The 14,173-nt window shown below is 43.9% G+C and overlaps 1 pseudogene across 1 annotated transcript in view; it reads left to right on the top strand.

Moving 5' to 3' along the window:
• The window catches only part of LOC111169818 (glycine cleavage system H protein, mitochondrial pseudogene), a 53,989-nt pseudogene that overhangs the window by 13,384 nt on the left and 26,432 nt on the right, over window positions 1-14,173 (top strand). Inside the window, exon 2 of the transcript XR_016392867.1 lies at window positions 11,347-11,511. The product of XR_016392867.1 is annotated as a glycine cleavage system H protein, mitochondrial pseudogene (transcript). The remainder of the gene's footprint in view (window positions 1-11,346; window positions 11,512-14,173) is intronic.

Below are 14,173 nucleotides of genomic sequence, written 5' to 3'. Positions count from 1 at the left end.
GCAGAGGCTAGGGGGGCATGTTAACCAAGGCCCTGGCCTGTCGGCTCTCTGGAGGAACCAGACCTGGCTGATTGAAGTCTGGCCACAGTAGGTCCTAGGGCGGGGACTGGGGTGATGGGCGTGCACTGGGCAGTGGTGAGGAGGAGGCAGGAGAGGGAGAGATGGCTGCTGGTCAGCATACTGCAGGCCTGGTCCAGGTGAGAGATGGTGAAGACCTGAAACGGCAGACATCAAGAGGGAGGGAAGAGGCTTTCCCAAGGAAGGATGGATGGGATAGGTCAGCAACCACCTCTGAGTGTCACATTCGGTTTTAGGTGACACATTTTTATCAATAGATGCCTGTAGACCAGAGATTACATACTGGTGTCCATAGGTTTTTTTTTTGTTTGTTTTTTGTTTTTTTTTTTTTTTTTTTTGCGGTACGCGGGCCTCTCACCGTCGTGGCCTCTCCCGTTGCGGAGCACAGGCTCCGGACGTGCAGGCTCAGCAGCCATGGCTCACGGGCCCAGCCGCTCTGGGGCATGTGGGATCTTCCCGGACCGGGGCACAAACCCATGTCCCCTGCATCGGCAGACGGACTCTCAACCACTGCGCCACCAGGAAAGCCCCATGCCTGCACAGTATTGACTCATATAGTGTTTTGTTTTAATTAATTACCAACTTAAAAAATCAGGACATTTCAAATACAAATCCAGATTTCCTGTTTCTACTGGAAAGTGAGAGAAATGGCAATAATGGGGCCCCACTTCTGCATGGTAACAACCGGCTTGTTTCCAGTAACTGAGGTACCAATTGTTTCCAGTAACCGAGGTACATACTCTCTTTGCTGCAGTCGCTGCCACTCTCTGTTGTGCTCCATCCACCTCACACACTGATGTCACTGGCTTGGCCCCTGTAGGCACTGAGTTTGCAACACCTGATATGGATAAACTGTAGCATGTCTGGAGGAGGGGACAGATCAGTTAGTGACTTGAAACATGTTATACAAGACCAGCCAGAACAATGGGGGATATTTACCCTCTGGAGGTGTGATTGTAGCCTTCATGTTTAAAGGGCTAAGATGCAGGCGGAGGAGGCAGGTCTGTTCTGTGAAACCCTGGAAAAAACTTAGGACCAGTGAAAATGTGTGTGTGGGAAGCAATTTTCAGCTCAACCTAAGGCCGTTTTTCAGCATCACAACTGTTTCAAGATGTAACAGGTAATGTCAGGAAGTGGCCAACTCCCTGAGTGGAGGTGGGGGCAATGTACAGGCTGAGCCTGGACAACCGTTTCGCCTCAGCCATTCAGAGGGAATCCAAGTGTTGCGTGTGTAGCTGAACTGCATGCCCTCGACGGTTTCTTCAGCCCTTCATGGCTGGATTCTGTGCCCATGCCCGGGTGAGGGAGAGGGAATAGCTAAACTGGCTCCTATGTAGCTGTCCTGGAAGCCTGAATGTGGCTGCTGCTGCTGCTGGGAGAAGCGGGGAATTTAGGCTGCAGCTGAGTGGCAGGAGGGGCAGGATAGTACGTTTTCTGTGGTGCAGCATGAAAAGCTTTGGGTCAGACCATTTGGGTCTGTAAGAGGAGAGGCATGTTGGATGACCTCCAGGGACCCTGCCTGCTTAGGCCACCTGATGCCCTGATAGGAGTCTGGATGGCTAGGCCCTCTGTCCAAGAGGGACAGGGTAGGAGTCGGAGTAGTGGGTGTTGGGGGTTCCTGAAGGCAGCTGCTGTAAGCGTACTTCCTAAATGGGAAAGGTTGTGATATTGTGATTTAAAATGATAAATATATATTTGGTCTTCTTGTTTCTGGCACAGAGCTCCTAAAACCCTTGGAATTTCCTAAGCGATAAGAGAGATTTAAAGTGTCCTTTGTTATGTTAATGAGGTGACTTTTGGTCGCACCTAAGGATGAGGACTGTTTGCCTGGAGAATCAACCATGTGATTAGAGGATCGGAACTTTCAATCCCACCCCCTGACCTCTGGAGAGGGGAGAGGGGCTGGAGGTTTGGTCAGTTGCACTGGTCAGTGATTTAGTCCATCATTCCTTGGTAGTGAAGCCTCCATAAAAATCCAAAAGGATGGGATTTGGAGAGCTCCTGGGTTGGTCAACACCTGGAGATTGGGAAGAGTGGCGTGCTCGGAAAGGGTGTGGAAGCTCCGAGCTCCTTCCCCATACTTTGCCCTGTGCATCTCTTCCATGTGGCTGTTCCTGAGTTACATCCTCTTCTTTCTTTCTTTTTAATTTTTATTTTATTTTTTAATTTTTTATTTATTTTTGGCTGTGTTGGGTCTTCGTTGCTGCACGCAGGCTTTCTCTCGTTGCGGCGAGCGGGTGGGGGGGCTACTCTTCGTTGCGGTGTGCGGGCTCTAGGCGCACAGGCTTCAGTAGTTGTGGCTCATGGGCTCTAGAATGCAGGCTCAGCAGTTGTGGCACACAGGCTGAGTGGCTCTGAGGCATGTGGGATCTTCCCGGACCAGGGCTCGAACCCGTGTCCCCTGCATTGGCAGGCAGATTCTTAACCACTGCACCACCAGGGAAGTCCGTTATATCCTTTTCTAATAAAGTGGTGATCTAGTAAATGTTTTTCTGAGTTCTGTGAGCCACTCTAGCAATTAATTGAATCCAAGGAGAGGTTCTTGGGAATCTCTTGATATAGCCAGTTGGTCAGAAGTGAAACCAAATGCCCCCCAAACCAAGTTCCCCTGCTGAGTTTTTTTTTTTTTTTTTTTTTTTGCGGTACGCGGGCCTCTCACTGTTGTAGCCTCTCCCGTTGCGGAGCACAGGCTCCGGACACGCAGGCTCAGCGGCCATGGCTCACGGGCCCAGCCGCTCCGCGGCATGTGGGATCTTCCCGGACCGGGGCACGAACCCATGTCCCCTGCATCGGCAGGCGGACTCTCAACCACTGTGCCACCAGGGAAACCCCCCTGCTGAGTTTATGATTAAATTCTCTTTCCAAAACTTTATTCCCATTCTTGTCTCACCCTTGTTTCCCTGGTGATTGAGGAGGATCAAAGAAATGGGGGGATCAAAACCAAGCAGGACCCTGCAGGGCCCTTCTGGATACAAAAGCCCCTCTTTGTCTCCTGTTTCTTATTTATGGAAAAAGGCTTTAGTCTCCTAGACCTTCCCTGAGTTCCAAAGAGGGGACTCAAACAGTTACTAATTAGGGAAGTGAGGGAATGCAGAAACAAAGGAAAAGCTGTCAAACAAGGAAAGTAAAGATAGCTAAAACAGTAGTTCAGCCATAAAGCAGAGTCCTAGCTCCTCCTCAAGGGATACACATAACAATCTGACACATATCTTTGAGCTCTTCTGCAGAAACTAACACCCACCCGCACCACCCAGGTGGAGGATGGTGACCACATGCTGACCACAAGCACTACACCCCAGACTAGTTAGAACCAGAAGGTTGATGATTAAGATTACAGAAACATCACCCTATTACCTTACCATGAACCAGTCAGAAGAAAGTCCATGAGCTGCCACCGTCACCCCAAATACTGCCTTTAAAAACCCTTCCCTGGGGCATTCCCTAACTGTCCAGTGGTTGGGACTCTGTGCTGTCACTGCCATGGGCCTGGGTGCAATCCCTGGTCAGGGAAGTAAGATCCCACAAGCTGTGGTGGAAAAAAAAAAGAAAAGAAAAAAAAAGAAAAGAGATTTATTTGAGCCAAACTGAGGACTATAAACCAGAAGCCAGCCTCCCAGATTACTCTGAGAAACTGCTCCAGAGAAGCATGGTTTTCAGCACAGCTTTACTTCTTGGCAGAACAAAGAACATTAAACAAGTCAGGGATACATTTCTCGAAGGTTTCAAAAAAACCAGACCAGCACATACACAGCAAGTCAGTATGGCCTTAGCACATGGGAGGGGAGTCTTATCATTGAAGGAGTACCAGCATTGGCGTCCCAGGAAGGGAGGCATTTAATCTTTATTTTTAACATGAACATTCTTTACTTCTGGTCAATGTGCCCTTTTCTTTAATAATTAAAGCAGGTGTACAGTGTATGTTTGATAGGCCACAAACAGGTTATTCTAGTTAGCATAAAATTCAAGTTAACTCATGTACAAGCCAGAATGACTTCCCCATACCTCAATATGTGAACATTTCTCTTATCAATTGGTTGGCGATGTGGGAGAAAAACCCACACGTTGGAACTGGGGTGCAGAATTGGAGGAGCATATACTTCCCTAAGTTCATCCTTTTGTTGCAGGAAGGGGGACCCCTTCCAGGGCCCTAGAGTGGCCTCTTGTCTAACACTTGGAAATGAATTGTCTGAGGAGACACATGTGCTGACAAAGCAAGAGACTTTATTGGAAAGGGGACCAGCGTAGAGAGCAGCAGGGTAAGGGAACCCAGGAGAACTGCTCTGCCACGTTGCTCGCAGTCTCAGGTTTTATGGTAATGGGGTTAGTTTCCGAGTTCTCTCTGGCCAGTCATTTTGACTCAGGGTCCTTTCTGGTGGGGCATGCATCACTCAGCCAAGATGGATTCTAGCGAGAAGGATTCTGGGAGATTGGTAGGACACATGGACTGGCATCTCCTCTCTCCTTTTGACCTTTCCCAAATTCTTCCAGTTGGTGGTAGCTTGTTAGTTCTGTGTTCCTTACCAGGACCTCCTGTTGTAAGATAACTCATGCAGGTGGTTACTGTCGGCCTGGCCAGGGCGGGGAGTTTCGGTTAGTGGTTCCCCTGACTCCCTGCTAAGAGACTTCATACTCAAGATACTTCTTGGGAATTGGGGCGGAGGTCTCTTTCTTCTGTGACTACTTCCTGCCGAGAGTGGACATAGTCCTGCCTAGTAGAGTAGAAGTCTCTCTCTACCTGATCTAAATCGAGGTATTCTGTGTCCAAAACTGGCATTCACCCTTGTAATAACAGCAGTTTAGCCTGAGACTGTTGGACCCTGTTGGACATGTACCTTGTAAGCAGTTGAAATAGACAGGGGCCAAACAGGAGGCCTAACAGGATGGTCATTGCTGGGCCCAGAAAAGGAAGGCAAAATTTGGGGCGAGGGCTTCAGGGTATGTGACTTTCTTCTGATTGGTTGGTGGTGAGGTAACAGAGTGGTGCTCCAGGAACCTTGAATTCAGCCTTAAGTTACCATCCTCCACATGGTGGGGGCCCCAGCTCTGTGGAAGAGCTCAAAGATATTCTTATGCATACTCCTTGAAGAGGAACCAGGACCCTGCCACAAGGGTGCACCACCATTTGATTGCTCCTCCCCTGTTTCTGCATCCCCTCCCTTCCATGGTTAGCAACTGTTTGAATCTGCCCTTTGGAACTCAGGGAAGGTCAAAGAGGCTGAATGAAGCCTATATCCTACAAACAAGAAACAGGGGACACAGAAAGGATTTGTACTCCGGAGCCCCACAGAGTCCCGCTCAGTTTCAATTCAGGGAACTAGATGACAACGGCCCTGGCCACTTTCTGCTAAAATGGGGCATAGTGCTGCCTCAATTTGGAGAATAGACACTGAATTGGAAATATTTCTCAGTTCTAAGTCCTGTATCTGAGTCTTGTATGATCAAAATCTCAATCCCTTGGCCTGCCATTTTGATGTAACAGACCCTATTAAAAGTAGTTGGAGGAGTGACAACTAGAATTTTAATAGACAAAATCAATCTCATTCCCTGAGGAATTCAGAAGAATAAGTCTGAAACCCAGTCTGGACCGCACACCTTGAGGAGACTTGTAGCCAGGTAGCCAGTTGTTTGCTTTTATCTAAGTAGGTTTAACTTCCAATGTGGTATTAATATATACATAACAGGAGCTATTGGCCACTACACGTCTCCTTTTCCTACTATCTGATCAAAAGCAATTTCATTTTCTGAAAATTTAACAGTTACAAGAGGATATCTTGAAACCATAAGGTTGCAGCTACCAGCTGCCAGCAGACATTGTTTTGAGAATGGCTGGTGGCATCCCAAGTCTGACACAGCTCAGAAAACTCAAGTTCTTAGCAATACAAGGACTTGTCTGAAATCACGTCCATAATGCCACCTAGTATTACCTTGGATGTCTGAACCACAGCTACTGCATTTTGACTTTCAATTGCATTTCTCTCCTTAATGGCCAAAGCAGATGTCACCATTAATGATTTTAGTGATTTTCTAGATATGAGAAGATGCAAGAATTTGGACTCATAAAGTCTTTTCCTGAAAGTATCTAACTATCTGAAGACCTGTTCTGCCAGTTTTTCCAGAGCACAGATTGCCTCATTCCTGATCTCCACCCTGAACTCCTTTCAGGGTGTGTTGAAGGTCAGTGGCTGCAGTGGCCATTGACCTAATCCTTGCAGAGGCAGATGGCAAGTGCCAATTTTCAGTTGGCAGGGCCCCTTCAGGGTCATAAATTTGACCATGGTTTAGGGGGCATTTCATGACCATTTCATCTCATGGTGCTAGGAATGTTCATTCCCAGGTCTGGAAAGGATCCTGCTGATAGGCCACTCAATGTGCTATTACTGGACTAGGCCTTATTAACAGTAGCCAAAAGTCTCTGGACCACCTGTCTTACTAAGTCTCTTATGGTCCAGGAAAATATTCCCTCTTGTTGCTTCTTTCCATATCTAGAGTTACACTGTTACAATCATTGATCTCATATGGAACTATATATCATCATTTTATCAGAGGCTCAGTCACACATTTGGTAATTCAAGAAACAGCAATTTTGTAAAACAGGCAATATAAATATAGTACTGTTAGCAGTATTAGTAAGGTCATAAGCAAGAGTATAAGTCAAGAACTTCCATTGGGTGCAGCCCAGTATATCCCAGGTCGTCTGACTTAGTCTGTTCTGTACCAGTCCTTATCTTTAAGGGAAGTTTTATATTGGTATTGTCCATGAGGCACCCAGCCCAATTTCCTAGTGTTACCAGGCTGGTTATCCCTAGTATGGTTTAATTGTCCCCAACCTAAGGGAGCCTTTAAGTTTAAATGACCATAGCCTGGTATTAACTTCCTGGTTGCAGATCATGGACCATTTGATCTTCAGCCAAAGACAGATTACTGAGTTAAGTTTCAAAAACAAACTTAGAGAGTGTCCTATTAATATTTCAATTTAACTTTGCAACAATATAACATAATAGCAAGGAATTATCTGAGAAGTGAGTCTTAGTGAATGTAGACCTCAATAAACAGAATTAGAATTTGATATCCATTGAAATATCTCTCTCTCTCTAAAATTACCCTCATTTTTGTCAAATATAGCCAAATTAAGATTAATTTGTTTCTAAAGTAAATCTGGTCCATCAACCACATAGGCTCTTCCACACTGACTCTGGTGTAATTTCTCAGGAGTCTCAGACTGAATTCCCCAAAAGGCCTCTCTGGGCCAGGAAATCCATGCCGAGAGTGCGTCATCAAGTTTTGCCTTGGTGAATTTCTTGCTTTTAGAGGTCCCCAAAATATCAAGATTCCTACACCTGTTAGGAGGTGGCCTTCCTAATTTATCTGATAAAGCTGCTGGGAACCTAAAAGTTTCCAGTTTCTGGAGGGAACAGATAGAGAGCAAAGATAAATATTTCAATTCTGCTTACAAAGGTATAATTTACCAAATTACTGTAAGTCATAATTAGTTTGAAGGGAAGGGTTTTTCTTACAGCTGGAAAACACAGATTTAAACCAGTAATTTTTCAGATAGAAACCATAAAAATTATATCAGTATTCACCAGTTCACTCAGTCCTATGTAACTAATCCTTTCATTAACAGTTTTATGAAGCCATCAGGTTTTTCCTTAGGATTCTTTAATATCTTACCCAGGGCTTCCCTGGTGGCACAGTGGAATCTGCCTGCCAATGCAGGGTACACGGGTTCGAGCCCTGGTCCAGGAGGATCCCACATGCCGCGGAGCGGCTGGGCCCGTGAGCCATGGCCGCTGAGCCTGCGCGTCCGGAGCCTGTGCAGCGCAACGGGAGAGGCCACAACAGTGAGAGGCCCGCGCACGGCAAAAAAAAAAAAAAAAAAAGCCATATTCAAGTTTTGTACCAGCTTACTTTTAAAATTCATTTATTCAGTTAACTTCAATCTAAACCTAGACAATCCTGACCATCCACAAACCCTCCATCCCTTTCTGTATCCATATTAATCTGTCCCCCATTCTCGTCTCCATCCAGAAACAACCAGTTCTATGGCAGACTCACTTTCTTTTCCCTTATTAAAATGCAATTCCATCCCTCATACCTTGTTCGCTGAAAACACACATCCTACTTCCCTACTGTATACTGAAATGTTTCCTTTATTATTTTTATTAGCTTTAATTACCTGTTTAGAGTCTTCAACTCTTAGAAACCGTCATTTCTAGTGAAAACTAAGTAGTAAGCAATTATGTACTGTTTTTTACATTAGCATTCCGTAGATTGGTGAACATAAATACCAGTGATAATTTCTAAAAACATTTGCTTTCTTACAGAAAACATTTCAGGGTGGCACCAAACATATTCATTAGTAGTCCTAAATACCTTTAGTTTTTCTGTTTAGTAATTGATGTCTCAGTATCTTATTTTACTTCGGAATGACCCAGTTATTCAACAAACTTTCATCATTTAACTTAATTTAATGTTACTCTAAAATTTTATGTTACCAAATATCTGGAGAGATCATTGTCAAGTAGGCATTCCAAAAACATAGTTATTCCCATAGAGTTTACCTAAAAGTTCTTATCTCGTTTACTTTCCTCAAAAGTTTTTTTTTGAGTTAACTTTTCTTGTTGACAGATTTGTAACAGATATAATAAGGTTTTATATGACTTCTATTAAACCTAGTTACAATAAAGGTATTATACTTAATGCTGATGACCCTAAAGATGTGTCTATATTAATTAAATTAACAAACTTTATAAGTTTAATACCAGATATTAATTTAATACAGAATATTTCCCAGTTCATGTGAACCTGAAATTAATTCTGGCCAGTTAACTTCTATATTTTTGAGAATTTGTATAAGCACTTAACTTCCTTTAAGCCAATTAAGTAGAGCTCATTGAATTAATTTTGATAATACCGTCCAAAGGACATATATACAATGCACACAGACATATAGACAAATACAACCAGAGATCTCATAGCTTCATTTTCTAAACTTAGTCATGAATCAGGTATTAAAATATAAAACTCACTAGCTTATAAATAATAGTTGAAATAGGCAAAATTTAAAAAGGCTTCTTACTGTTTTTTTTTTTTCCTCAGTCTCAGAAATTAGAGATGGTCTAGATAAGATAAGTGATCCTGAGAGCCCTGGTCTCAAGGCATGGATCGAGAAAAGCAAGTTCTCCTAGAAGGACTTATTCCCTCAGGGTCGGAATTCTGAAAAGACGTTTTATCAAGCTTGCCTTTTGTAACTGTATATGCAAAAAGAACCAGTTTGGGAATTTTGAAGAGTTTTACCTACACCAATTTTCTCTGGAGTCTGAACAATATGGTGGCCATACAATGTTATAATAAAATATCATCTCTTTCTTAGTCGCCGGCTCATAGCTAAAATGTTTCCAGTTAGTCAGAATTTGCCCAAGAGGGATTCACAGTGGAACAGAACCAGAATTTCCCATTTCACAAGACAGGATGTGACTCATAACAAAGAAGAGGTCCCACCAGCATCGCCATTTGTTGCAGGAAGGGGCCTAGAGTGGCTCTTGTCTAACACTTGGAAATGAATTGTCTGAGGAGACACACGTGCTCACAAAGCAAGAGACTTTATTGGAAAGGGGCGCCAGGATAGAGAGCAGCAGGGTATAAGGGAACCCAGGAGAACTGCTCTGCCACATTGCTCACGGTCTGGGTTTTATGGTAATGGGGTTAGTTTACAGGTTCTCTCTGGCCAATCGTTCTGACTCAGGGTCCTTCCTGGTGGTGTGCGCATAGCTCAGCCAAGATGGATTCCAGCGAGAAGGATTCTGGGGGTTTGGTAGGACATATGGACTGGTGTCTCCTCTCTCCTTTTGACCTTTCCTGAATTCTTCCAGTTGGTGGTAGCTTGTTAGTTTTGGGTTCCTTACCAGGATCTCCTGTTGTAAGATAACTCATGCAGTTGGTTACCATCGGGCCTGGCCAGGGCAGGTAGTTTGGGTCAGTGGCTCCCCTAACACTTTTATATAGTTTTAACTTCTGAATCATGAAAATGTTTTAGATATTCAAAAAGTAAAGTTAAACTGAAAAAGATTTAAAAAAAACAAACCTGAAACAATACGAATAAAAATTACACCCAGTTATGTATCAAATGAATAACATAACCAACCACACACACTTAAGCAACTTTGAAGCCAATAACAGGACATTTTCTAAGGCTAAAAAGAAGTGACCAGAAACTCTCACCTTTGCTTGGGAGGCTTGTTGAAGGAGTGATTTGGGGTGTATTTCTGAAAGGGTTCTGTGTGTGTGCAGGATACATGTATTATCTTGTGATTTTGAAGGAGTGTTATTTGCTTGAGCTCTCTGGGACTGTTTATAGCAAAGCAAACATTTTAATAAGTAGATACACACCAAATAACGCAGCACTTGGGTTGCCTCAGGCTGTGAAAACAACGCATACCCCACCCTCACCACCACCCTCCCACCACCCCCCCCCGGCCGCAAGGCGGTTGCATGTCCCTGAGTGGACAGCGCCCCCTGCAGGATGATGTTTGCTGAGCGCCTGCCTCCCCCACCCCCTCATACAGTTCTTGTGTTATTTATTACAAGTTACAGTTTTACTAACACCAAAACTCGGATCCTCCTCCTTCCCCCAGATTTTATAGGAGAAGATATCTGTACTCATAAAGTCTTTGTCTTTCTCATGATTCAGTTATGGGCCAATGGAAAGGACAGTTTCCACAGTGGGACAGAATGAGGTTAGAGGGGTAGAGTTGCCTCTTAATAGTTTACAGACAGATGTCTTAACCTGGGAGAGTCCCACCTTCATCCTGTGGAGATAATGGAAAAGTAGCTCTCCAGATGGTGGTGAGGATGAAATCAGATATGGGAAGAGGCTGTCTCAACATGAGTTGGGTTATAAAACCAAGGTGGGAGGGCATGGGGGCCACAGATCTGGAGCAGCCAGGATGAGCCAGGTGGCAGCTCTTTGTTGGGTGTCCTGCTTAATCATTGGGTCAATGGCTGTGATAATCAGACAAGGTGTGTCTAATCCCCATGTGCCAGTGCAGACCTCCGCGGCAGAGTGGTCAGTGACTGGCCTGGTCATGATGATGGGCAAGGCAGGGCCATGTGGGTGCCCAGGTCTGCCTGACTCCAGATCTTAAGTTCCTTCACCTGCTGGATGCTGGGGGTTAGCAAAGAGGTGGCCCGCTCTCCAGGGACTTCTAGCTGGATTGGGCAGAAGGGAGGTCTTCCTCTGCTCTGAACCTTTCTCTGCCTTTTCTTTAGATTTCAGCTTCCCACCTGGGAAGGAAGACTTGAGCAACCACCAAGGATGGCTGGCAGCCTCCCAGCCCACCCACCATGGACCTTCCACCTTTATCTCAGAGCCTGAAGCCACAGTGATGTCCTTGAGCAGTTAGACGACAGAACAGGCATTGGGGCTGGCCTGTGGTAGGTACACAGTTCACATCTGGGGAGAAAGGCTTTCCTTATGAGCCTTATTTTGTTAGCTCAGCAGCAGCAACTCTGCACCAAGTTCCTAAATGCCTGCAATGGCATTTGAACCTCAGAGCCAGGCTTGGACTGAGGTGCATGCATGTGAGATGTGTCTGCTTGACGCTGTCCTTTATTTACTACTTTCTACTTGTCACTCACTGCAGGAAGCACTTTACAGGTGTAATGGGGACAAGAGTTTTGAATTGTATCATTGTGATTTTTTTTCTCTTGCATTCCCTTGGATATGAACTGCCAAAGACATTTTTTGCCTTGGTCCTGCTGCTGGAATGCAAAGCTTTAAGTCCAGCCCGGAGCTGAGAGCCAGCAGGTGGAAAGGAAAAAGGATTTTGTAAATTTCTTTAGTTCCCAGGCCAGGTCGACAAGTTCAGAGGTCTTCAAACAAGGTGCACAAAACTCCTGGGGTGCACAGAGTCTTTCCAGGAGGGAGTGTGGGCAGGGAAACCAGAAAATAGTTTTCACTACTTCGACTAATACGTGGAATCTGAAAAAACTCTTGTAAAAGATATATCCATGAGTTTTTAGTCATTGTATCTTGAAAATTTGGGTAGTGCCAGAAAATGTTCCAATCACATCATATTTTATGTAACTAAATTGTATCCCAGGTACATAGATAGTTTCAAGGGAGTCAGTATTCAGAATCTCAGCTTCCATATGACTTCTTTCCTAAAGTTGATCTGCCTGTAAAAGCATCTGAGGTGAACTCCTCTCACATGTGACACCCACCCCAGATCTCCCTCTGTGGGGTTGCTCCTCTGATGATTACTCAAGGGTTCTGCAGGGCTTCTTCTCTTACACATACCTCTCTTAAATATAAAGTAAGGAATTTTGGTCATATTGGGAAGTTCTGGAGAAAGATGTATGCGAGCTTGGGGTTCAGGGAGTTGTGGCGATTTTTAATCTCTTTGATTTTTCCACCTCTCTCTCTCTCTCTTTTTTTAAATAGATTTAATTAATTAATTTATTTATTTATTTATTTATTTATTGGCTGCATTGGGTCTTCCGTTGCTGTGAGCGGGCTTTCTCTAGTTGCCGCGAGTGGGGGCTTCTCTTCGTTGCGGTATGTGGGCTTCTCATTGCGGTGGCTTCTCATTGCGGAACACAGGCTCTAGGTGCGCAGGCTTCAGTAGTTGTGGCACATGGGCTTCAGTAGTTGTGGCTCGTGGGCTCCAGAGCGCAGGCTCAGTAGTTGTGGTGCACAGGCTTAGTTGCTCCGCGGCATGTGGGATCTTCCTGGACCAGGGCTTCAAGCCGTGACCCCTGCATTGGCAGGCGAATTCTTAACCACTGCGCCACCAGGGAAGCCCCTCTCTCTCTTTTTTTTAATTGAAATATGATTGACATAACATTATATTAGTTTCAGGTGTCAACATTTCAATATTTATATATATTACAAAATGATCACAAGTCTAGTTAACATCTGTCACCGTACATAGTTACAATTTCTTTTTTCTTGTGATGAGAACATTTAAGATCTCTCCATCTCTTATCCACCTCTCCTTTTGCCTAAAAATGCTTTGCACTTGAAGGAATCTCCCAGGAGCGAAGCAAAGAGAGCACAGTAGGAATTACGCCTCCCTGGGAAGCAGCTCCTGTGTTCTCAGTGCTCATCCTTAGAAGCGTCCTCAGCTGGTGGACAAGCCACTGAACAGCGGGCACAGCAGGGGGCAGTGATGCTGAGCCATGCTCATGTTCTCCGGGAATACCAACATTTTCAGGACATATTGGCTGAAACTCACGGATGATATTTCTATGATATTTCTTTCAGATTCTTTGTGTTATTAAAAAATGGAGTCAACCTGTTTGATCAAATCGTATAGAATAGCCTTATTACAGTCTTCATCTTATAAAATGTTTGGTATTTTCTATTTCTATTATAAGAAAGAATTTTAGCACCAGGTCAATTCGTTTTTTGCAGTGTAGTCAGCCCTTTGTATTCGAGGGTTGCACATCTGTAGATTCACCCAGCTACTGATCAAAAATATTCAGGGTAAAAAAAATTCCAGAAAGTTCCAGAAAGCAAAACTTGAATTTGCTGCATTGGCAACTATTTACATAGCCTTTACATTGTATTAGGTATTATAAGTAATCTAGAGATGATTTAAAGTATATGGGAGGGAGGATAGAGGGTGTGCGTAGGTTGTATGCAAATACATTTCATATAAGGGACTTGAGCACCCTCAGGTTTTGGTATCTGTGGGCATCCTAGAACCAATTTCCCACAGATACTGAGGGATGACTGTATATACATCAATAAAAGATGCTTTCTTTTTTTTTTAATAGAGGTATAGTTGATTTACAATATTATATAAGTTTCAGGTGTACAACATAGTGATTCAAAAATTTTAAAGATTATACTCCAAAAAAAAGATTATACTCCATTTATAGTTATTATAAAATATTGGCTATATTCCCTGTGCTGTACCATATGTCCTTGTAGCTTATTTATTTTACACATAGTTTGTACCTCTTAATCCCCTCCATCTATCTTGCCCCTCCCTGCTAAAAGATGCTTTCTATGTTTAAGAATTATTCATCAAAACTTATATTTATGTTGTTTTGGTCAATTTTGTATTAATTCTATTTGTAGTAATAATTC

Source organism: Delphinapterus leucas, chromosome 3 (genome assembly GCF_059928025.1).
Source record: "Delphinapterus leucas isolate spDelLeu-1000000601 "Yukka" chromosome 3, BTC_Dleu_Yukka2, whole genome shotgun sequence".
Lineage (NCBI taxonomy): Eukaryota > Metazoa > Chordata > Mammalia > Artiodactyla > Monodontidae > Delphinapterus > Delphinapterus leucas.
This window is presented reverse-complemented; position numbering and strand designations above follow the sequence as displayed.